This window comes from Petaurus breviceps, unplaced genomic scaffold (genome assembly GCF_028583685.1).
Source record: "Petaurus breviceps papuanus isolate PSGF00001 unplaced genomic scaffold, PetGlider_PUasm1.0 67, whole genome shotgun sequence".
Lineage (NCBI taxonomy): Eukaryota > Metazoa > Chordata > Mammalia > Diprotodontia > Petauridae > Petaurus > Petaurus breviceps.
The window spans coordinates 1987182-2011776 of NW_027186446.1; the positions used below are offsets into that span (position 1 = coordinate 1987182).

At 37.4% G+C, this 24595-nt stretch overlaps 1 long non-coding RNA gene across 1 annotated transcript in view; it reads left to right on the plus strand.

Moving 5' to 3' along the window:
* The first annotated feature begins 13 nt into the window (after nucleotides 1–13).
* LOC138173907 (uncharacterized) overlaps nucleotides 14–24595 on the plus strand; it is a 49774-nt gene continuing 25192 nt past the window's right edge. Inside the window, exons 1-2 of the long non-coding RNA XR_011171571.1 lie at nucleotides 14–65; nucleotides 3150–3204. This is a non-coding gene — a long non-coding RNA (uncharacterized lncRNA). The remainder of the gene's footprint in view (nucleotides 66–3149; nucleotides 3205–24595) is intronic.

Genomic DNA, 24595 nt, shown 5'->3' on the forward strand with positions numbered 1-24595 from the left:
AGAGAGAGAGAGAGAGAGAGAGAGAGAGAGAGAGAGAGAGAGACTCTCCACATGCATGGTTCAGGGTATGTACCATTGGGAATCTTATTGTTTGAGAATATGCAGCGTTCTGCCTGCTGCCAATGTAGTTGGAATGCCTGCTGATGTAGAATATCAGCTTGGGGCATGCATAAAGGAGGGACCTCCTCTCAATTTTGGAGAATATGCAGACATTCTATGTTCTATGATTATTTACTGTTTACTTATAATGAGGAAAAGCTATTTTGATTGGCTGCTGAGTTGGAACTGAGTGAGCATACAAAAGATCCCCACGGAAAATAATTTGATCTTTTCCCTTTTCTGGTGGTGAGCAATAGAGACTATTTCCCCCCTTTTCTGCTATGTCTACTTTTTCCTTCTCTTAAGTGAAGTAGTATTTGTGATGGTTATGAATCTGTGAACTTTGAATGGTCAGAAGAGTAAGCCATTAGAAATCCATGAATAGGGAACATGCCAAAATTCATAGCCAAGCCTGGTGATGATCCCTGTCCTAGGACAGACTAGCTTGATGCTGACTAGAAAAATAAGTTGTCATCTAGCATTTGTTGAGCATCTACTATGTCTCAGTCATTACAACAAATGCTAAGAATAAAAAGAAAGTCAAAAAAACATCCCTGCTCTAAAGGAGCTCACTGTCTGATGGAGGAGACAAGTACACAGTTCTATGCAAACACAATATATACAGGGTGAATTCAAGATGATCTCAGAGAGAAGGCATTAAGATTAAGGAGAAGTAGGAAATGTTTATTGCAGAAGGTGGGATTTTACTGAAGGAAGGCAAAAGGTGGATATGAGGAGGGAGAGTTTTCCAGAGATGGGGATAGACAAGCAGTGAAAATCCCTGGAATTAGGAGATGGAATATCTTGTCTGAGGAATGATAAAAAGAGTGTAGTCACTGGGTCACAGTGGGAATAAAAAAAAAAAAAAACAAAGTATAAGAAGATGGGAAAGGTAGCAAAGAGCCAGGTTTAAAGCTCTTCTCCCTCCTCATATCCAAATCAAAGGGGGGTGGCCAGGTAGCACAGCGAGTAAGAGCACAAGCCCCAGATTCGGGATGACCTGGGATCGAATCCAGGCTCAGACACTTAGCACCCACTCAGAAACACTTGGCCGTGTAACCTTGAGCAAGTTACTTAACCCCAATTGCTTTAAAAAAAATAAAACAAAGGATTTTATGTTTTATTCCATAGATAATATGAGCCACTAGAGTTTATTCAGCAGTAGGATGAGAAGGTGTTTTAGGAAGATAAATTTTATAGCCAAGTGATGAATGGACAGGAATGGGGAAAAATTGAGCAATGAATTAACACCAAAAGAAACACCATGCAGAAGCCTTCAGAAGGAAGAAACTTGTCCAGTAGCTATGTCATCTTTGAAAGTGATTTTGGAGTGAATGCTTTGTATTAACTGTTTTATGTATGTTAACTCTCTTCAAGAACAGATTTATATTAAGGAAAATTCTGCCACAATCCAGTTCAATGATGATATGTTTATATTTACTTCTGTGTTATCCATAATATTACTTTAAATATTTCTTTATAACATTTAGTTGATGTTCACCAGTGATATTGATCTTGTGTTGCTAATCAATGGGGTCAATCAAGATACAAGTGAGATACTGTCTTTTGTTTATAGATATTAGGGAACACACAACAGAATGGTGATTCACACTAATTTTGTTAAAGCAAATCCTATAATTACTCAGGGTTACCCCTAGAACTCCAAGGGAAATGTAGGTAACCAACTTCTCTCTGAGATCACAACTTTACTAATGTAAGTATGAGTTGGATAAGGACCAACATGCTCTGCATAGGTTATCTACACTTTGTTATGGTCATTCTAAAAATTCCTCTCCATGTTCTACTCACTTCATTCTGAATCATTCCCAATTTTGAAAATTTTTCTGAATCATTCATATTCATTGTTTCTGATGGCTTGATATAATTATGTTCTATACATACAGTTATTTATATACTATATCTCATTCATCCATTCTCCAATTGATGGACACTCTTTAAGTTCTTTGCTACATCAAGCATTGCTATTTTAAATATTTTTGCTCATGAGTCCTTTCCCTCTCTCTTTGATGTCATTGGCATAAATGACTGTTAATAGAATCACTGGATTGAAATGCATGTGTAATGTGGTGACTTTGGCTCTATTTCCAAATTGTCTTTCAAAGTTTCTGGGCCACTTTTCAGCTCCAGCATTATTACATTCATGTACTTGTTCTATTATAGAGTCTGCGACAATTGTCAATTGTTTGTTTTCATTTTTGTTAATCTGAAGGGTCTTAGATGGAATCTTGGAGTAGATATAATATTTGTTTTCTTTTTATTAATGATTTGGAATATTTTTATATGATTGTTCATAGATTATATGTCTTCATTGGAAATCTGTCTTCCAACTCATTTAAAAAATAAGGATCTTAGAATCAGTGGGGTTTACCGTCTTATCCAAGTTGACATAGATAACACAAAGGGAAAATCAAAGTCTTTTGACTCCATAGAGTATCTGATCTTGAAAAAAATCTTTGGCATCGTTTAGTTCAAGCCATTTTGTAAATGAGCAACTAAGGATTAGCACAGTGTAGTGTCCTGTCCAAGTTGACATAAATGGTACAGGGAGATAGTTAAATCCAGATTGTATGAGTCCAGTGCTTTTGGGAAAAAAAGCAATAAAACAAAACAAGCTACATCATCCTTAGCAAAAAGATGGAAAGAAAATAATTATTCATTGATTGAAGGAATGCATAAACACATTATGTACCCTGAATATGATAGAATAATACTGTACTACAAGAATTACAAATATGAAAAAACTGGGAGCATAGGAAAATATAAGAACTTATTTATAGGAAGCAGGCAGAATCAGAAAAATAACACAAAATAACTACAGCAATGTAAATGGAAAGAACGAAAAGAAGTGAAAGTGAATGCTCTTATTATAATGACAAACTTGACCCTAGAGAAGAGTTTAAAAATGTTCTTAGTCCCTCCCTAATTTGCAGCAAAAGGGAATATTAGGGAATATTCCATATACTGATGTAGTTGATGCATTTATCCATTTTTCTAATTCTTTCACTTTCTTTTTTTTTCTTTCTTACAAGAAATGGCTTATTGGAGAAAGAAATGGAGAAAGATATATTCAGAAATGTTTGTGAGGTAAGAACAAGAGGTATCAATACTAACAATAGCAATAATAGCTAGCATTTATAGAAAATTTTAAACTTTGCATAGTGTTGCAACATGATCTCACAATAGCCCTGAGTTAGGTTCTATTATTTTCCCTATTTTATAATGAAGAAACTGAGTCTGAGAGTTTAAGTACCTTGCCCAGGGTCATACAGTTAATAAGTCTCTGAGAAAGGATTTTAATAAGCACTATATCATAATTGCTTCTCACTAATAAATATTTGCTGTTAGTTGAATGATCAAGACTACTATGTTAGTGTTCATATAGGAATCTGCTTATCAGTGTTTGTTGATAGGGCACAGATAATTGCCGGTTTCCTACAGAGGTTAAGATTCTAAGTCTGAATAATAAGAGAATTTTATTAAAACTACTTCTGACTCTAATGTTTCTTGCTTCTTTAGAAGCATGGGACATGGAATTGTAGAAAAGATTCTGTGGACTTGGAATCAGCAGGGAATACAGCTCAAATTCTGCCTCTGACACTACTTGGGTGATCAAGGCCAAGTCACTTAAGCTCTCATTTAGACATGGAGATGATTTAGTTCCCTGTTGTACATGCATCCCAGAGTTGTTGTGAGGAACAATTGAGTAAATGCCTCTCAAGCACTATCTGAATGACAGGTTCTGATTTTAATTCTAAATTCCCTTCCAGATCCCAAATCGGCTGGTGCTAGGTGGAGTTAACTGTTGTGGTTTTCTTTGAAATTCTTATTTTGAAAGCAAATGTAAAAGAGAAAAGGGAAAGAAGTGAGAAAATGGCTAAGTTTAGTGGTCTAATCAGATCATAATCCTTCCCCCCCCCTTCTTAGTTCAAATCAACATAGAGAAACTCATCTGTGTTGAGACTTGTCCATTTAGCAGGACAGGCAGGACAAGTAAAGTCTCAAGGTACAGGAAGGAGTGGTAAATTACTCTAGAAAACCTCTAATACCAGGCCTATCAATCATCAGTTCTATAGGAACATGGCATTGGAATCAGGCATTACAGATTCTGGTATAAAGTAGACATAAAATAAATACTTGTTAATTAAACGATTTGTTGATTAGAAGGTCATAAAGATGAGAAGGATTTTCGTGTCTTTGTTCTTAACATTAAGACCCTTTGACAGAAATATTGCTGAAGAAGGATCTTTGTTACTTTCAAAAACAAAGGAAGTTTGTTCAGTTTAACCTAGGAGAATACCACCTGGATGGAAGCTCATTCAATATGATATGCACATAGCTTTTCTATCCTGAGTTTTTCCTTTGGCACTTACATGGATAGAAAGTAAAGTCCTAGAGGGGAGGTACTATGTTTCACTTAAATTTTGTGTCTACCTTTGTGCCAAGCATAGTGCTTTCCACATGGTAACTATTTAAATATTTGCTGAATAAAAATGAATTGAGCAAAGACTAGTTTGGTCACGTGCCTTCCCTTATTCTAATAAATTCTAGTGGTTCTCTACTGCCTCCAGGATCAAATGTGAATTTCTCTATTTGTCTTTTAAAACCCATCACAACCTGCCACCCACTCCCCCCTCCACAGACACATGTTTCCAGTCTTATTATAGTTCACTTCTCTCTTCATAATCTGTGAATCTAGTGACTCTGGGTTCCTTGCTAATCTTCATACCAGATACTCTATCTCCTGACTGGCCATTTTCACTGCCTGCCCTCATGCCTGGAATTCTCCCTCTCTCTTCATCTTCACATCCTGTATTCCTTGGCTTCTTTCAAACCCCAGATCAAATTCCAGCTTCTGAAAGAAGCCTTTCCCAGGACAGTTTAATGTAAATGACTCTATTCTGTGATATCTCCAGTTTACCCTGTATTACATCATTTTTGTATGTCAGTATTTGCATATTGTTTACTCCATTACTCTGAGTTTCTTGATAGCAGAGACTTTACATAGCCTCCCTTTATACCTCTAATGCTTAACACGATGTTTGGCATATAGTAGGTGCTTAATAAATATTTGTTAATTAACTTGACTTACGAGATGAGACACTACAGCTCAATTCCTCCCAAAAGGAGACAATTCCATTTTGGACAAAGAATGAAAAGCACAGATAGTACATTGTTGGTCATGGTGTTCTGTGCTTGTCTGGGCAGGTCATGTGACCCACTTGTTTATAAGGCTCTGAAATCTTTTATAGGAAGGGTGTGGGCTTAGTGGGAGGTGGTTTTGGCTTTAGAAGTAAGCTCAGAAGCTTAGGCAGATGGTGTTGGCAAATGAGTTCCTAGGCTCCTGCCGTGCAACACATCACTGTGGAGGTGGCTAGAGGAGCTATGAGGTCATGAAGAGGCAGCTGGTGGTATTCATACTGTACATGTATCCTGAGCAATCAAAAGTAATACATCCCTGAAAGAGAAAAGAGACGCTATCTCTGAAGCAAATCAAACTCAACCTGCATTGACTGTGGGAAACAAGGAAAAGATGTGGGAGATGGAATGCTCAAAGGATCACAGTCTCATTCTGACTGCCTTCAGGCAAACACCTCCCTATGACTCTGGCAACTCCTTATGATGTACTTGCCCACACAGGTTAGAACCATCCAAAGTGATGGATGAACCTGTCTTCCTTAGGGCTCTAATCTTCAATGACTCTATATCATGTTTACCAGTGCCTTGGCCATCTCCTTGCAACTTTAAATATTCTGGACAAATACAATCACATCCCAAGTCTCCACAGAGCTGGTCTGTATGATGAACTCCCTTTGATTGAATAGGGGTGTGGAAAAAGATGGGAATATAGCCCAAAGAGATTAGCTTGAGAAATGAAATGAAGATTAATCATTTCAATCTCCACAAGGAAAGGACTGTTTGATTCAATCTATATTAACAATGCCATTGGTGGTGTGACTGGAATGTTGTTTATTATTGCAAGACTATATATCTCTAGAGGGAAATTAGGGACTTTTTTTTCTTTGTCTATTTACTACTTGCCTTTTGGGGGGTTGATCCTAGATATGAAGAAATAAATATTTATTGATTGATTCACCAACTGTGCTATCACAAAATCTCAGAGTTTCAGAGGATCTCAGACACAGTCTACTCCAACCCATACCTGAAAAAGGCGTCCCTTATACAATATGACTGGCAAGTAGTACTCACTCCTCAGCTTGATGATCTTCAGTATTTTATGAGATAGACCATACATTCCACTTTTCCACAGCCCTAATTGTTAGGAAGTTTTCATTCATACTGATATGGAATCCCAGTTTTTTCCTCTTAGACCCAGCAAAACAAGTCAACAATACTTCCACACAATACCTCTTTCAGTTCTTGGAGTCACTATAGATAAGAACAGTATACATTTTTTATCTTATCTTTGTTTCCCTGTTTCTTCCTCTCTCTCTTCCTCTCTCTCTCTCTCTCTCTCTCTCTCTCTCTCTCTCTCTCTCTCTCTCTCTCTCTGTCTCTCTCTGTCTCTCTCTCTCTCTGTCTCTCTCTCTCTTTCTCTCTCCTTCTCTCTCTCTGTCTTTCTCTCTCTCTACACACACACACACACACACACACACGCGCGCGCACACAGAGTCCTCAATGCTAGGGGACTGAGTGGATAGAGCGCTCGGTTTGGAGTCAGTAAGTCATAAGTAAGATGCTGAGGTCAAATTTGACTTCAGACAACTAACTGTGTGATGCTGGACAAATCACTTAACCTCTGTTTGCCTTAATCCCCTGGAGAAGTTGGCAAACCACTTCCATATCTTTGCCAAGAAAACTCCAGGAATAGTAAGGTCCATGGGGTCATGAAGAGTCAGACACATCTGAATGACTGAACAACAACACAACTCACTGAATAAACAAAGTGGTAATTTGACTTTGCTCTGTCCTCATTAGGGGTTGCCAAATGAGATAATGTTTTTAATGTGTTTAGTACAATACCTAGTACATACTAGGTGTTATGTAAATACTTATACTTTTCCCTTCTCCTGCTGTGTGGAATTCTGGGCACATATTTTAGAAATGCTAACACAGTGGGACTACGTGCAGAAGAGAGTAATAAGAATGGTGAGGATATAAGAATCTATGTCATATGAGGATGTGTTGAAAGAATTGGGGATATTTAGTTTGAAGAACAGAAGATAGGTATGTGATTACAGGTGTCACGAAGAAGACTGATACCAAAAATGGATGCCTATGACTTCTGGGAGCTTTCCTAAGTTTCCCTTCTTCAACTCCTGGGAGAGGTTTGTACCCTTAGCTTGAGACTGAAGCAAGAAGGAGGAAGATGGGTGGAATGTGGGAGGTGAAGAAATGAGATAGAAGAAAGCAAAAATGGAGGAAGGAGCATGGCCTATCACTGGGAGATGGCAAATGGTTTCAAGGGGTCCTGAGACAGGGTGTTATGGAGGCTTGTGGGACTACTGGGGGCTTGTATTCAAAGAAGAACAAGAACCATTAATTTTAGCAACTTCCTAGAAGATAGAAAATACTTTCAATTAGATGATTTTGATCCTCAAAATGTGTTATTTAAACTGTGGGAACTAGCTGGGGTGAGTCAGGCAGCAGCCATTAATCCCTTGGCCATAGGAACAGATTTGAAAGGAAACAACACCCCCAGATGGGAGGAGGCTGTGGGAGTGGGTAAAGAGAAAATCTGACCCAAAGAAAGGAGTGAACCCAAGAGGTAGCTCTGCCCACATAAAGGTGAGATGGGAGGGAGTAAAGTTACTAACAGCTCTACCTGTCTGTTTACTAATCCAGAAATCACTATTATAGATGTTACATGATTAATATCTGTGGGAAAAAGATTAGATTTTTGCTCATATACAAAGTATACAATGTTGCATAATGAATTGGCAGCCAAGCTGAATTAATAACGATGATAGCTAGCTATTTTAAAGCACTCTAAGGTTTGCAAAGTGCTTTATAATTATCTCATTTTATTCTCACAACAATTCTGGAAGACAGATGTTATTATTATCTTCATTTTACAGATGAGGAAACGGAGTCAGACAGAGGTTTAAGTGACTTGCCTCATGTCTAGTAAGTATATGAGGGCAGATTTTAACTTTCTTCCAGATACAAAGTCTACCTGGACAGTATTCCAGTGTTCTATCAGGAAACAAGGTCACTTTCATTTGAATTATCTGAGGAAGATTCTGAAATTCACCTGGCAGGACAAGGTACTAGACACTGAGGTCATTTCTCAAACTAAACTGCCAAACATTCAAACTCTACTGCAGAGAGCACAACACTGAGGTGCTGGCCACATAACTCAAATGTCAAATATAGGTTTGCCCAAAAGTCTTTTTTTTTATAGGACACTCACACAAGGGCTTACATGGTGGTAAGAAAAAATGATACAAGGACACTCTCAAGATCTCTCTCAAGAACTTTGGAATTGAGAGGTCTCTTTTGGGAGACAGTGTGTCCCAAAACCTGGGAGACACTGTCACAAGACTGCCCAGCTTGGCATGCCCTCATCAGAGAAGGTGCTGTGCTCCATGAGCAAAGCAGAATTGAAGTAGCTCAAAAGAAACAAGAGATACATGAATTTAGAGAATCCACCTCAAATGTTCACATGGACTTTTTGTACCTGACATGTGGTAGAGCATTCTGAGCTTGTATTGGTCTGATCAGCCACAGTCAGACACACTGTAATTCGACTCTTACATAGTGATGTCATTTTGATCTTCTTCAAGAATGAAAGACAACCTACTATCACTCTTTTCAGTGTGCCATCTAGTTTCCTAGGAGACATGTGATCTTCTTACTGCCTGTCCTGTGCTGTTTCTACTGCACTAGACACCAACTTCAGTGCCTCTCTAAATTTGATTGATATATTATTCAGGTGAGAAATACTTACTGTACAAGTCAGAGGTAGAAGAAAAACTTCTGATTTATATGAGACAATGTATTTTCTTTTCGTGTGTGGTACCTATTACAAAACCGCACAATCACAGAGTCTTAGAACGGAAGTCCTCCAATGCAGGGAAGTCCTTTATTGCCAGATGCACTCCATTCCTCTTTTGAACAGTTCTAATTATTAGGAAGTTTTCCTTATACTAAAGTTTGCTTCTTTACAACTTTTATCCCTTGCCTCTAACTCTTCCCTCTGTGGCTAAGTAGACATGTCCAATCCTGTTTCCAGATAAGAGCCTCCAAAACATTTTGAGAAATAATGTTTCCTACTTTAGTCTTCTCATTTCTAGACTAAGTATCTTCAGTTCCTTCAATCAATTCTCATATAGCTTGAACTGTAACGTCCTTTATCTCCCTGTTTATCCTCCTCTGGACACTCACTAGCTTACCGATGCCCTTAAAATGTAGTGTCTGTGACTAGTCACAATAAAGCAGTCATGGTCAGAACAGAAGAGAGTATAGCGTCATGGTACTTTGGAAGGAATAACTGAACTTGGAGTTCAGTAATCCCTGAATTTAAATCCCAGCTTTGCCACTTACTATGTCTATGAGCTTGGACAAGTCAAGCTTAACATCTTTCTGAGCCTCAGTTTCCTCATCTGAAAAATGAAAGGTTTGTATTAAATTATGACAGACATCTCTTTTTGCTTTAGATCTGTGACCCCATCATCTCATTATGCTTGGAAGGTATGTCTCATTGCAAGGTGTGCTTAATATAGTCCATAATCACATTAACCTTTTTGGCTACTATATCACAGTATTGACTCCTGTTGATCTTGCTGTCTAACAAAATGTTCAGATATTTTCAGACAAAATGTTTAGTCATTTCCTCTTTGTGCTTATGAAATTGATTTTTGAACCGTAATGTAAGACTTGACATTTATCTCTACTAGATTTCATCTTATTAAATTCAGTCTAATGTGCTAACCTGTCAAGAATATTTTTGATCCTGACTCTATAGTCAAATCTGATAGCTCTTCTTAACTTTATTCTGATTTCTTCATGTTTCTTTTTTTATTATCACTTAAACCATATAGAAGACCACAAGCTTATAAAATCTTCTCTTGCATCAGCAGATAGATCACATTAGGTCAACAGAAGACCTATGCTACTGATTTGTTAGATAGATATTTTCACAAGGCAGCCTTTTCCAGGGTTAGGAAAGTGGGGGATATTTTTGGGGAAAAGGGGAGCTTTATCTCTTCAGTTCTCACTTAATGACTTTCCTTGCAGCACTCCAACAGCAAACATCTGTAGCGGCAAGCACCCCAAGCATATTCAGGGTTGCTGCCAACACAGGTTCTTGGATCTGCTTTGATAAAGGAAAGCAACTCAGAATGGGTTAACAAGCTTAATTTAATCAGTCAAACATGTATTGTTCACCTAGTTCAGGGGAAAAAGGTCAGCACCCCAAACTTCAGATTATACAGACAGAATTATCAAGACAGAAGCAGATCAAGTAGACAGATTTCCAAACTGTCCAACCATTACATCCATACCAAATCAACATCTGGTTTTAAATATCTGGGTTTTTCAAAGCCGAGGGGGGGAGGGGGGGTGTCTCAACAATGGCTTCCCAGAATCCAGATCAAATCACAGAACACTTCTCAAAGTGAGCCCCCAAAACAAAGCCTCACATCAGGGCTTATATAGCCTTCTCCTGGCTTAGAGAATGTAACAACCTTATTGACCCACTGGCCAATCAAGAAGTATCTACTGAAAAACAAGCCTCCCACCCCAGGCTTCAGGTGCACTTTAGCCTAGGGGCAGGGAAGATCTTAAAAATTTACATTCCCGTTACATTCGGCCCCAAGATCTTTCATGCCCATAGCATAAACAATTTACTTTTGAATTAGCATCAACAATCATAATTAATAATAAATAATAACAATCATTTGTAAGATATATAACTGAAGTTACCAAAGTGGCCACTGGACCTTAAACAAACACAAAGTACATTGCATTACCACTTCAATTCAAAACAAGAGTCCAAATAAAGTTCTCTTGGGGGGAGGGGGTGTCCTTCCTCTCGCACAGCTCCAGCCCCGGCTTCCAAGTACAGAGAGGGGGCTTCGCAACAAAGCCAACAAGGTGGGGTCCTTGGGGGTCCAAGGCACTTCATCCCACCCCCCATAGTCACAAGTCCATCCTCCCCCTGGGTCCCAAACTGTGGGATGCAGCAAGGAAACACATTCAGTGCCCCTGCTTTGCTGCTCAGTTCTTATCTTTTCCTGTGGCTGAATTCTGAACTCCTGGGTTCCTTCTCCTCCCGCAGGCCTCAGTGTCTCCTGGCTTCTGCCCAGGTACTGATGCAGGCAGCTCACCATTCCTGCTCTCAGCTCAGTGAAGTCCGCATGCAAGCCATTCTTCTCTCCTGCTCCACGGCTCCACAGAGTCACAGCTACCACAACTGGGAAACAAACAATTATCCCAGTCCCCATACTTTCCTTTTACTCTGCAGATCCTGTTTGTGACACCATTTTGTAACAGCAAGCACCCCAGCATCCCCAGGGTGTCTGCTAACACAGGTTCTTAGATCTGTTTTGTTAAAGGAAAGCAACTCAAAATGGGTTAACAAGCTTACTTTAATCAGTCAGACATATGTATCGTTTACCTAGTTCAGGGGAAAAAGGTCAGCACCCCAAACTTCAGAATATACAGACAGAATTATCAAGACAAACAGATCAAGTAGACAGATTTCCAAACTGTCCACCCATTACATCCATACCAAACAACATCTGGTTTTCAAAGGGGTGGGGGGGGCGGCTCTGGACAACGGCTTTCCAGAGTTTCATCTGATCAAATCACAGAACACTTCTCAAAATGAATCCCAAAACAAAGCCTCACATCAGGGCTTATATAGCCTTCTCCTGGCTTAGAGAATGTAACAATCTTTTGGACCCACTGACCAATCAAAAAGTATCTACTGAAAAACAAGCCTCCCACCCCAGGCTCCAGGAGCACTTTAGCCTAGGGTCAGGGAAGATCTTTAAATTTTACATTCCCATTACAACATCTTAGAAAACATTCTAGCTCTATAATTTACTAAATGCATATTCTTCGAAAATGTCATTTGAACTGTGTGACTCAGTTTTTCCAATTGGAAGTCAAGAGAAAAATACTTGAACCTAACCATGGTTTCTCATTTATTTTTCCTTAATTTCTCCTTTTCCCACCTTTGCAATGGAGTCATTACGTATCAGAATGAATATTGACTTTATTTGTAGGATCTTACCAAATTCTTTTCAGTATTTCCCTAACATTTCATTAACAGCAATCACTATCGATATGTTACCTGCAATTATTTTTATGATGGTCTTTTTGCAAGTAACATAATTAATATTCTATATATAATGAGGAAATATCCCATATAATAATATTTCTTATTACATTTGGGCTTACAATAAAATTACTCTTTCTTAATCTATCTAAATAATATCTATAAACTTTCCTCCCATCTCAATTCAAAGTCTTTTTTTTTCTTATAATAAGTATGTGAAGATAGATAGGAATCTACTCCTCCAGAAATATTTCCACTTGTTGGTAACTGGATAAAGATCCCAAAATTAGAATACCAGTAATCAGGTTAAAGTTCTCTGATGGTGGAAAAACTGATTCTTAGCACCTTCTGCCTCTTTTTACCATGATTCTACCACTATCACAGAAGAAATAATTGAGGGCCATTTTTTTTTCTTTTTCATGGGTTACCATGGACAAAAAAAAATCATAGCCAGGTGGCCAGTCTACTGGTGATGTGTCTCTGCATTTAGCTTGGTTGGTCCTTGGAAAACAGACTCAATCTGTTGCCATGGCCATACTTGAAGCCTTTTCAGACTTTTAAAACCTGCCAGAGATAATGCTCTGATGGTTTAGTATTTAAAAACTGAAAGGCACCTACACATCATAACAAAGCATCAGAATAGGATATTGTGAACTTTATATCTCACATAGTTCATACATAGTCAGGATCAAATGATATAATATCTGTGATGGTGCTATGTATACAAATATATGTATAAAAATGTTATATAAATGCAAGTATTATAATTTACATAGTAATCATTTTAATATTTTGATACTTAATAACAGCAATGACACTGGCATATAATCTTGCATTGTAAACTCCATATTTTAGAGAAAAGGTTCATATGCCTATTCTTCAGGATATATTGATAGCTAATAATAACGAGTGCTGTAAGGTTTTCAAAAACTGTCAAATATCTTATTTCCTTTTATCCTCACAATAACTTGATGAGGTAGGTACAATTATTATACCCATTTTACACATGAGGAAATGAAGGCAGACAGAAATTAAAGTGATTTGTTCCGTCACACAGTTAGCAAGTATCTGAGACCAAGTTTGGACTCTAGAACACAAACATAAAGTATTAGAACCAGCATGGAATGTAGAACATGTAATTAATCATTTGGCACTTATAATTATAGAAATACAGGAAGCAGGGGCTGAAAGTCACTTTGAAATCATTAAAAATAGAAATTAAGGGCTAAAGAAATATAAGAATATAGAATATTAGAAAAGAAACTGACCAGTTTGCATATGGGCAAACAGGTCTAGAGGGAAGGAAAGCCTTCCCTAAGGTCATAGTTGTGAGCTATAGAGCTGGGACTACAGTCCAGGTCTAGGGACTAATGTTGCCCTAAAGGCAAAAGAGTACAAGTTCCAGGGTCCCAATCCATCCCTATTCTGTCCCCAGATCTGCAGATCTATACTGGGTTTATCACTAGGGGAGGCTACCTCCAATTAGGATATTAAGCTCTGCATTCTCACTCTTATTGGCTCATAACAACCTCACCTCAATGTCCCAGAGGCAATGTTGCTTTTAGGTTCAAACCTAAGACTTACCACCCAAAAAGGGAGTAGGGCATGAGAAAGGTAGTTTATTCCTACACAGAGAGATATGCTAAATATAAAAGAATCATAATATAGTTTAAGAGAATTATAACAGCATTCAATAACCTTACTTATAACTATGTGTATAATCTTTTGGGAAGGTAATCATTTAAGCCTCATCAGAACACAAAGCAGTTGTGCAAAAGTGCTAATTAGCCATTTTACATTTCACGCACCCCTGGCATTGTTCAGTCACTCCCAGCATTTGTCTCCTGGTGAAATAGTTTATGCTTACCCCCTCATGTGATAGTAGTCAAACTTTTTTTGTGTGAAAGTTTTCCCTGCCATGAGCCACTGCCACTTCAGTGAATGCCAAAATTGTCAATATTAGGAGGTATGCCAGGATGCTTAGACTTTTGCAACTCACAAGTTTACACCCCAAACTTACTCATCTTGATTTGACTGCTCAGTCCCCTACTCAGGGAAGGAACCAAAAAAGAGGCATCACAGTCAATTTGTCTAGTCAGGACATTAGCCCATAGCCATCTGAAAGATAGGTGCACATTCCCACAACCTCACCTTTGAGGGTCAAATTAAAGCAGTTTTCACTCTATCACTTGGCCTTTTTAGTTATCTACTGATTTCCAGCTCAGTAAGCACTTCATCATTTATCACTTTAAGTCCCTCAATGATAAGCCATACATGATTGGACTTGGTTCCCCCAAGCTTTGATAGAAGCAGGATGAGAAAAAAAATGCACGTTCTATAAAAAACAACAGGACATGGGGTCGGTGAGGTGGCGCAGTGAGTAGAGTGCTGGCCCTGGAGTCAGGAGGACCTGAGTTCGGATCCAACCTCAGACACTTAACACACACAAACAAAAAACCTAGCCATGTGACCTTGGACAAGTTACTTAAACCCAATTGCCCTCCAAAAAAAAAAAACAGGACAGACAACTCTGCACATCAAGCACCATGATGCTATTACATTTCTTTTCACAACAACCATAATCATACTATCTTTCCTATTAAAGACCAGGAGAAAAATTCCAACAAAAAACTCACACTAAGAAAAAAAAACACCACTAACAACTGATGTTCAGGGGCATTATTGCAAAGCATTATCTGTCTGCAACCTCTTTTGTTTCCTGATATCTTTTCTATTCATTACTTAATTTAGAGGGAAAAGACATTTGTGTACCACTTAGCACAACAATATTTTCATTGTGGTTTTAGTTATGTACCTAATATTTTATCAGGTTCTCCTTTGGTGTATGTCAAGTAGAATTTGCACGCAAAATGATTAAATAAATAAACCTCAGGATAAGCATTACCAGTACCCAAGTCAATTATGAAATGATAGGTCCTAAAAAATGTGATTCCCAGCATGACATCTCATGCTAATGCTGCCACACTGTTGTCTCACTTGTTTCTTGGGAAAGTAGAAATTATAGGAGAAGAGAAATGAAGATTTGCAGTACAAAGTACTTCATGAAGTCAGGACCACAACATTTGGGGGAGAATGCCAATTTGAGAAATTTGGAATAGAGAAGCACTCTGAAATAGAAGCGGCTTTGGCAGGTTCCAAATGTTAGATCAGTAGAAAACAATTTCAAATTAATGGGCTGAATTCAATTTTGTTCATATGAAAGCTTCTGTTTGGAAGGGCTCTGTGGGGTTTAATATACACTGGATTGCTTGAAATTCTGCATTTTAAAAAAGACTAAAATTAGAAAAGAGTTTCAAAAGAGCTTCAGGTGCCATGAAGGTATTTTAGTTTAGATTGTAGTTGTGACTTAAATAAGAATAATAATAACCCACATTATATGGTGCTTCTAAGACTACAAAGGAATTCCCAACAACGTACAGGTTCATGATGATTTTACAGACTTTTTTTTCCTAGACTACTTAAAAAAACAAAAATAAAAATGAAAAAAAAAAGCCTTATTGCTACTCCATTGCTATTAAAGCTGAGGAAAGAGGCCTCATTTTTTTCACTCTTGTAACTATGGAATGTCGAATAGGATTTCTGAGACTTAGTTTCCTTATTTGAAAAACAAAGGAATGTTAAATTCAGTAAATATATGTCAAGTATTTTCTGATTTCAGGGGACTTTCTTTGACTGCCAGAGAGATAAAGTTTAGATAAGGCACTAATAAATAGTCTCCTGCTTTCATGGAGTTTAATGTCTGATTTCTAAGGTCCATGAGAATTCTAACATTCTAGAGTCTATGATTCTAAGTTCCTTGCTGACTTTAAAATTCTACAACTACGTGATTCTAAGATTTTAAAAATTTGAACATTCTATAGTTGTAGGTTCTGTGAATTTCTGTATTTTTCCAAACAATTCTGCTCTATATTTCATTAGGAGTGTAAGAAGGACAGAATGTGTGTGCATGTGTGTGTATCTGTAACTATGCACACGTACATGTATGAGTATGGTATGTATGTTTCATGTGTATGCGCATGGAAGTAATTTATATTATGTACACACATGCACGACTATATTGTGGAATAATATGCATGTTTGTGCATATACATGTATCTATATGTGTGTACGCATATAGATAATGTGAATCACTTCCATAAGCTGTCCATTTTTGGTGTGTGGGGGGAGGGGAGTGAATTGATCTGTATTTGACTTTCTGGTCAATAGCTACTGCATGAAATTTCATCTCGTGCATCAAATGAAGGAGTGTAGAGATGGGTAGTTCTAAATTAGATGTCAACAACTGGTAGCGTTTTGTGGACTAAGTACACTTGAAGAAATTGTTGACATTGTTCAGCTATTCCCTAATATCTATAGAGTCTTTCCTCCCTTACCTCTTTCTCTCCCTCTCTCTCCTTTCCTGTTGACTCTCCAGTTTTGGTGTTTCTTGTACTTGTCCCTTGAGCTTTTGGAAGACTCTCAGAGACCTATTTTTTTTTTCTGGTGTCCATAGTGAGAGGCTGCTGAAACCATTGAAATACCTTTAGGATGCCTAATTGATATAAAAGTGATTACCACTTGAGCAATAACTAATAATTCTGGCACTTGTGTCAAAATACCTACAAAATATAATCAGTCAAGCAGCACAATAGATGTTATGAAATCAGTCTTTTAAGAAACATCTTTTTGGAGAAGGGAGACCTTGGAGAGATACCTCAGATCTCGAGACATTTCCTCAAGGTGTTGAGAGAACCCAAAATAATCACAAGTTTCTTACTGGGAAGACTACTTCTCAGAGTTCACCTGAGTGTATGTTTGAAGAAGGGGGGAGGAATGAGTATTCATTTTCTGTGTTATCTAATTAATCTTGCTAATTTCAGCTAAAAAACATAAGTGGTATGAGTGCCCTCTAAATTTTGGCACCCTGCCACACATCCCCACCACTCCTGGCTAGTTACTGCTCTGATTACCATTTCCCCTGCAAATAGTAGCTGATCTTCATGAACTGGAGAACGAAACAGTAAACGGCCTAGGGTGGATTTTTCTTTATGGTATTTTGATGCAGAAGTTATTTAGCTAAATGATTATGATGACTGTGATGGGAGCTTCTGGCCCATGTATTGACAGTGCTTACAACAGTTCCCCTTCCAAGATTCAGGAAGGATGAAATTCAGAAAGTAAAGATGTCATGTGATTTCCTCCTTCAATATTCTAAAAGTTGCTCCTTCCTTCCTAATGAATGGGTTGAACGTTTGTGAGAAGCTAACTTTGCAATATGTAGACTTTGATGAACTGTAGCCTTCCAAAGTTTCCAGAATTATAGCTGTGATTTTCTGGGATCCCATTCAGAACTGTTAAGATGTGCCCACAGAGATGATATTAAATGTTTTATATAATAAGGTTGGCCATGGTACAGCAACACTTGCCTCTGATGATTCTATAACATCTTCCACTCCTGCCATTTGGAATTTGTGTGGAATTTTACTAGGCATTTCCCTACCCTGCTGTTCCCCATCCCCTAATGCCTTCCTTTCTTGCCTTTTCTACTCAATATAGATGATTAATTTTGTAGTTTCTGATACGTTGTAACGGTATTTATTATCTGTTTATCACTAATAAATCTATATTTGATGTACACATATGAATATGCTTATTTTAAAAAATTAGGTGAGATTATATTTTTGGGAGGGGAACCTGTGATTTCATTAGTGTGTAAAACTCCCTTCATCAATACAGATCACCTACTCATAGGCAATTTATAGACTCAGTGTTTTGTTTGTGGCAGACATGTAACTAAGTTGCACCTTGTCATCAGACTAGGATATATTAAAAAAAAAAAATCAAGACTGATTTTAAGTCTTGACTTCAAGTCTATCACCCTACCCACTCTATCCCACATGTCACTCTCCCCTCTTTCAATAAATGCAAATGGCTCCCAATTATCTCCAGAAAAAAAGATAAAATCCTCTTTTCAGTTTTTAAAACCTTCATGCCTGGACCCCTCCTAACTTTCCTGTCTTGTTACACATTTATCTCCACAAACTCAGTGTGATTCAATGACCTTGATTTCCTTGTTATTCCTTGCACAAGAGAAACTATGCCCCTGGCTCAGGGCATTTTCACTGGTTATCCTTCCCAAACCTGGAATTCTTTTCCTCTTCAAGCCTCCTGGCTTCCTTGCATTCCTTCAAAGCCCAGCTGAGTCCCCACCTTCTTCAAGAAACCTTTCCCAATGCCCCTTAATGTTAGTGCTTTCCCTCTATTATTTCCAAATTACCCTGCCTTTAGTTTGTTTATAGTTGTTTGCTGAGGGTTTACTAGGCTAGATTTCTTCGTTTAAGGACCATGACTTAAATGGCTTTCATTAATTGGCCAATAAGAGGTCCCAGCCCAAGTCTCATTTGCTCATTGTGTGGGCTCTGATTGTTCAGAATGAGTGTAAATAGCAATTATTTCTGTTTTGGCCAGAAACACTGAGGGTCTTCCATTCCCAGATTGATTTTTTTTGACTAGGTAAAAGAGGCCATTTTTGGTCTTATCTCTTACCTACCCTTAATCATTGAATGGACATTACGTCAGAAAAACTGGGACCTGGTAAAGGTCTTGGCTTAAAAAGACTGAATTCCCCTGCTGCATCTGGGGCCATCTCTAGTCCTCTTGATCTCTATCTTGCCACTGGACCCAGATGACTTTTGAGGAGAGAGTGAGGCTGGTGACTGCACAGCCCTGGTTCACTTAAATTCAATTCACTTGCTAGTCATATCACCTTTTCTATGTCATGGTCAACTTCGAGAATGAAGCACAAACAATAACAGTTGTTTGTATGCTGTTTCTGTAATTAGACTGTGAGCTCCTTGAGAGCAAGGATTGCTGTTGCTTTTTTAGGCTTTATTTATATCCCTAGCACTTAGCACAATACATAACACATAGTAGGTTTTTTACAAGTGTTTATTAACTTGATTTCCTTTTTTATGCATATATGAAAATATTAATATACACAATTACATTAAGAGTCCTGTAGTATGAGACTTGAATTCTAATCCTGCCTCTACCACCCAACTATATATCTTTGGACAAAATATGTAATTTCTCTGAGTTTAGGTTCTTTCATGGGTAAAACAGTTTGGTCTAAATGATCTTTAAAGGGCTTTCCAACTTTTAACATACCATGGTGTTAACGATTATTAGACTCTATTCCTATATTCAATGTCTTTAAGTCTTGGAGCCCAGACTAAGCTATTATAACCACCTCTGTCATGGCATTCTTCTTTTCTGCATTCAAGGTCCCAGTCTAGAACCATTTTTTCATCTTTTCTTAGAGAAAGAGCAGGCATACTACAGAAGTTTTTCAGGTCACTGTATTATTTCTATGGAGTAGGAATGGAAAATCACAGATGATTGCTCTGGGAGATTTGTGACAATATAATTCACATTATTCTTTCTTACATGCTCTATGTTCTAGTTATATTGGCCTAGCTGTTATTCTTCCTGAAAAACACTTGATCTTCTACCCTGGCTCTCACACTTTGTCTTTGTGACTTTGAGAAAGCTATCACCTCTCTGAACATAAATTTCTTCTTCTTTAAAATGAAAAGAATAAAACTACCTTTCCCATGACGTGTTTTGAGAATGAAAGGGAATAGAAATTGTGAAAGTGCTTAATAAATTATTGTTTACAGTATAAATATTAACTGTTATTATTCTGTCGTTATTAAGTCTTAGTAAAATCAACATGTTCAATTTCTTAACCTTTAATTTATTGACATCTTATATTTCTTAAGTAAGGAATTGGAAAGGATTACTAGAGAAAAATGGTATTCCTGTCTTCTTCTGAGAGACCCCCAAAAGGAAGAAAAAGTACACCAAAATTCCATACTTGTTGGTGTATCCAGATACATTTTGGACCCTTGCCTTCTCGTGAAATGGAAAAGATGAGATTTCAGTAGGAGTACAAGCCCTATATAATTTCTCTTTCTAGTTTTTTTTTTTTATCTATATTTCAAGTAAACTGGACCACTTTCTCTTCTCCATCATGCATATGTTTTCTCATCTTTCATCCTTTATTTACACTGTCTCCTAGGCCAGGGCTATCCTCCCTTCTTCCCTTTGCCTATTTGAATGCCTACAAATAATTTAATAGTAGACAATTCAAAGGTTGTCTCTTCCATAAAGACTGGTACTCATTCTCTCCCTGACTCCCACATCTGCTGATGGCCATCCTGGAAACTTTGTGTTAAGCCGCCTTATATAATATGACATTTCACCTTCAGACTCTAGGCATATGCTTTATGCTTCAATTTCCCTCCTTTTGCATCTTCACCTCCTGCCTTTCCCAGCTTCCTTCAAAGATATGCCAGGTACTGTATTCACACTTTATCATCTCCTTTGATCCTTATAACAACTTTGCAAGGCAGGTGCTATTATCAGTCCCATTTTAAAGATAAAGAAACTGAGACAAACAGTGATTAAATAAACTGTACAGGGCAACTTGGCTAGTAAGTTTCTAAGACTGGATTTGGATTCAAATCTTCCTAACTCTAGACCCAGCAATCTCTCCACTGCACCACTTAACTGTCCACTAAAGTAGGCACTTTATAGCGCTCTGTAGTGCCACATACTATGATGTGACTATGATACAAAATGATACAGGATACATGCATTAAATTAAACAACAACAACCAAAGTTCAGAAACCCTTATCAGCTTGAGCATTAGGGAAAGTTTCGTGGAAGAGGTCACATTTGGTCTAAATATGAAAAATAGATAAAATTTTAATAGATATATGTGGAAAGAGATAAGACCATTCCTAAATAACGTAGCTTTCGGGACCCAAGTAAAAGACTATGCCGTGTTATTGGATGAGTTGTTTTGGTTTTTTGGATAGCTTTCTTTCATGAAGCATTTTCAGTCAGACATTTTCATTACGATCTCAACACATTGTTATGTGTTGGCTATGTGCCATGCCTTGTGTATGTGCCAAGATGCTTTTATAAAACCATTAGAAAAGCAGCCCTAATGAGATATTTAGAGGAACTGGATTCTTGAAGGTTAATGTGCCAGTGAAGCATTTCTGACCACAAATGGGTGACATATAAGGAAGCCGGCAAAGGACAGTTTTTGAGCATGGAGCCAATCCGCTCTGTTCTGCATTTAAAACTCATAGAGAGACACAATATAGATAGCATATCTGCATTGGTAGCATTTTTAGTAATATGTTGTGTTGGATTAAGCCCAATCTAGTTACCAGGATTTCAGATCAACTTTCCAAAGTGCAAGTGTGTAATAATAACATAACAAGGAAAGAATCTGAAGTAATATCATAGAATCATAGAACTTCCAGTGTGGTAAAGGCCAGATGCTAGAAATACAAGTTATGGCCAAATTGTGAAAGAGAATAGTAGAAAAAGGGAATTATACTTAACAGGCAATACAAAACTTAGGAAGGTTTTTTTTAGGCAGTTTACTTAAACTTAAGCTTTTTTAAAAGCACTTTTTGTTAGTGACCATATCTATGCAATGATTCAATTAAATTAAAATCAACAAACTTTTTTTGTTGTTGTTTTTCAGTTGTGTCTGGCCCTTCATGACCCCATTTGGGGTTTTCTTGGCAAACATACTAGAGTGGTTTGCCATTTCTTTCTCCAGCTCATTTTACAGATGAGAAAACTGAGGCAAATAGGATTAAATGACTTCTCTAGTGTCCCACAGCTACTCTGAGATCAAATTTGAACTCAGGTTGCGTTGACTGCAGGCCTGACACTCTATCCACTGAGCCACTGAGCTGTCCCAAATATTTATTAGTTGCCTACTAAGCATAAGATGCTATGCTAGACATTTGGGATACAAAGAGTAAAACAAACAAAATAAAACCTCTTGGTTTATTAGGAAAATGATTTTGGCAGTGGTAGGAAGGATAGATTGGAAGGAGGAGAAAGTGGAGGGAGAAAAATGTTAGGAAGCTATTATAACATTTTAGCTAAAGACTAATATGGGCCTGTACAAGGCTGGTAGTCATGAGAAAGGAGAAGTGGATAGATATGAGAGAAATGTTTGTGCTAAAGTTATTAGCATTTAGTAATAGTTTGGATATCAGAAGTGGGGAAAGCCAAAAGGCAAAAAAAAAAAAAAAAAAGATCCCTTGGTACCAAAAGTAGGGAAAAAAAGGTAACTTGTAAACTTGGGGGAAAAAAGGTAACTTTGGGGGAAAAAAAAGGTTGGAAGGATGTAAAGGAAAACATAAAGCTCAGTTGTGAACATATTTAATGATGCTGGCTGTATGCCCAAGGGATGTCCTAGGGAAAGTTAGAAATGATGTTTGAAGATCCATAGACCTATTTTTCTTTGGCCATCTCTGTCCTAGGCCCCCTTTTCATCAAGAACCCCAAGGAGGTAGATTACATATTTCAGTAGAAAGAACACTAGTTTGGGAGTCAGGAGACTTCTAGCACTGGGTCCACATGTATGCTAACTCGTGTCCCCTATTTTAGTATATTTTCTCCTTTCAAAAAAGAAAATTTGGCTTAGATGATTCCTAAATTGTGACATTCTATTCTATGGCTCAGATTTTTTAGAAACTTCTTCTATTTTTTTTTATTTTGAATTTTTAAATTAAATTATTTATTTTTAGTTTTCAACATTTGCTTCCATAAGTTTTAAATTTTCTCCACATCCTTTCCCTCTCCCTCCCAAAGACGGCTTGCATTATGATATGTGCTCTACACATACATTCCTATTAAATGCATTTTCAAATTAGTCGTGTTGCATAAAAAAATTATAACGAATGGGAAAAACCATGAGAAAGGAAAAAAAAATAAAAGAACATAGTCTGCTTTGCTCTGCATTCCAACTCTATAGTCCTTTCTCTAGATGTGACTGGCATTTTCCATCATATGTCCTTGGGAATTGTATGTCCTTGTATTGCTGAGAAGGGCTAATTCTATCAAAATAAGTACTCACAAACTGTGAGTGTTACTGTGTATAATGTCCTCCTGGTTCTGCTACCATCACTCAGCATTAGTTCATAAAAGTCTTTCCAGGTTTCTTTGAAGTCCACCTGTTCATCATTTCATATAGCACAATAGCATTCCATTATATTAATATATCACATCTTGTTTAGTCATTCCCCAATTGATGGGCATCCCCTCAATTTCCAGTTCTTGGCCGCCACAAAAAAAAAGAGCTACTATAAATATTTTTGTACATGTGGGTCCTTTTTCCATTTTTATGGTCTCTTTGGGGTATGGCCCTATGCTGGGTCAAAGGGTATGCACTTATTGATAGCCCTTTGGGCATAGTTCCTAATTGCTCTCCAGAATGGTTGGATCAGCTCACAACTCCACTAAAAATGAATTAGTGTTCCAACTTTTCCACATCTTCTCCAACATTTATCATTTTCCTGTTTTGTCATGTGAGCCAATCTGATAGGTGTGATATGGTATCTCAGAGTTGTTTTGATTTGCATCTTTCTAATCAATGTTCACTTAGAATATTTTTTTTCATATGACTATAGATTTCTTCCTCTGAAAAATTCCTCTTCATTTCTTTGACCATTTTCAATTGGGGAATGAATTTTATTCTTGTAAATTTGACTCATTTATCTATATATTTTAGAAATGAGACCTTTATCGGAGACTCTAATTGTAAAAATTCCTTCCCAATTTTCTACTTTCCTCCTAACCTTTCTAGCATTGATTTTGTTTGTGCAAAAACAATTTAACTTAATCAAAATGATTCATTTTGCATTTCATAATGTTCTCTATCTCTTGTTTAGTCAAAAATTCCTCCATTCTCCATAAATCTGACAGATATACTATTCCTTGCTCCCTTACTTTGTTAATAGTAACAGCCTTTTTACCCAGATGCTATACCAATTTGAACTTTATTCTGGTATATGGGGTCATACATCGATCTGTGCCCCATTACTGCCATACTATTTTCCAGTTTTCCCAGCAGTTTTTGTCAAACAGTCAAGAACCTTCTACTATTCTACATGGTTACATTGTAATAGCAAGGAGAAAGGAAGGCACATTATAGGAAAATAAGAGAGGAAAAAAGCATTAAAAGAATGAAAGCAGGAGAACATAAAATGGAAATGGCAGTATTATTAATGATAAAGAGAAAAAAAAGAAAACAATTACAAGTGTTCAATATCAACTTTAAGGATAATGAGTATCCTAAAAGAAATTCCCCTAGATTGGGGAGGAACAAGATAAAGTATAATTCATTGTGTTAA